Source organism: Arachis duranensis, chromosome 5 (genome assembly GCF_000817695.3).
Source record: "Arachis duranensis cultivar V14167 chromosome 5, aradu.V14167.gnm2.J7QH, whole genome shotgun sequence".
NCBI lineage: Eukaryota > Viridiplantae > Streptophyta > Magnoliopsida > Fabales > Fabaceae > Arachis > Arachis duranensis.
In genome coordinates, this window is record NC_029776.3 from 30,545,111 (window position 1) to 30,545,800 (window position 690).

Here is a 690-nt window from a genome sequence, read left to right on the forward strand (position 1 = left end):
AATTGTAAAATATTAAAAAATTCCAAAAATATCCAAAAAATAAAAAAATTAAAATTTTAAATTTTTAAAATTAATTTATTCTTAATTTGTGGATAAGTGCAGCAAAAAAAGTCAATTGTCTAGGTGTAGCTTTATCCGATGAATAAAAAGATAAAATATATTTTTTAGAAAATAAACAATTTTAAAAAACAAAATTTTTTCTTTTTGAATTTCTAAATTATATTATTAAATGTTTTTTATTAAATAAGAAAAATAAAATAAAGTCCAGCAATATCTAGTAAACAACTAATCCGTAAATTTATTATTTTTTTAATGTTTAAACAAGAAAATATTTTTTCTAATTGTAAAAAATTAAAAAATTACAAAAATATCCAACAAATAAAAAAATTAAAATTTTAAATTTTTAAAATTAGTTTATTCTTAATTTGTGAATAAGTGCAACAAAAAAAGTCAATTGTCTGGGTATAGCTTTATCCGATGAATAAAAAGATAAAATATATTTTTAGGAAATTAAAAAATTTTAAAAAACAAAATTTATTATTTTTGAATTTCTAAATTATATTATTAAATGTTTTATATTTAAATAAGAAAAATCAAATAAAGTCCAGCAATATCTAGTAAATAACAGATCTATAAATTTATTATTTTTTTAATTTTTAAAATAATTTTTTTTTCTAATGGTAAAAAATT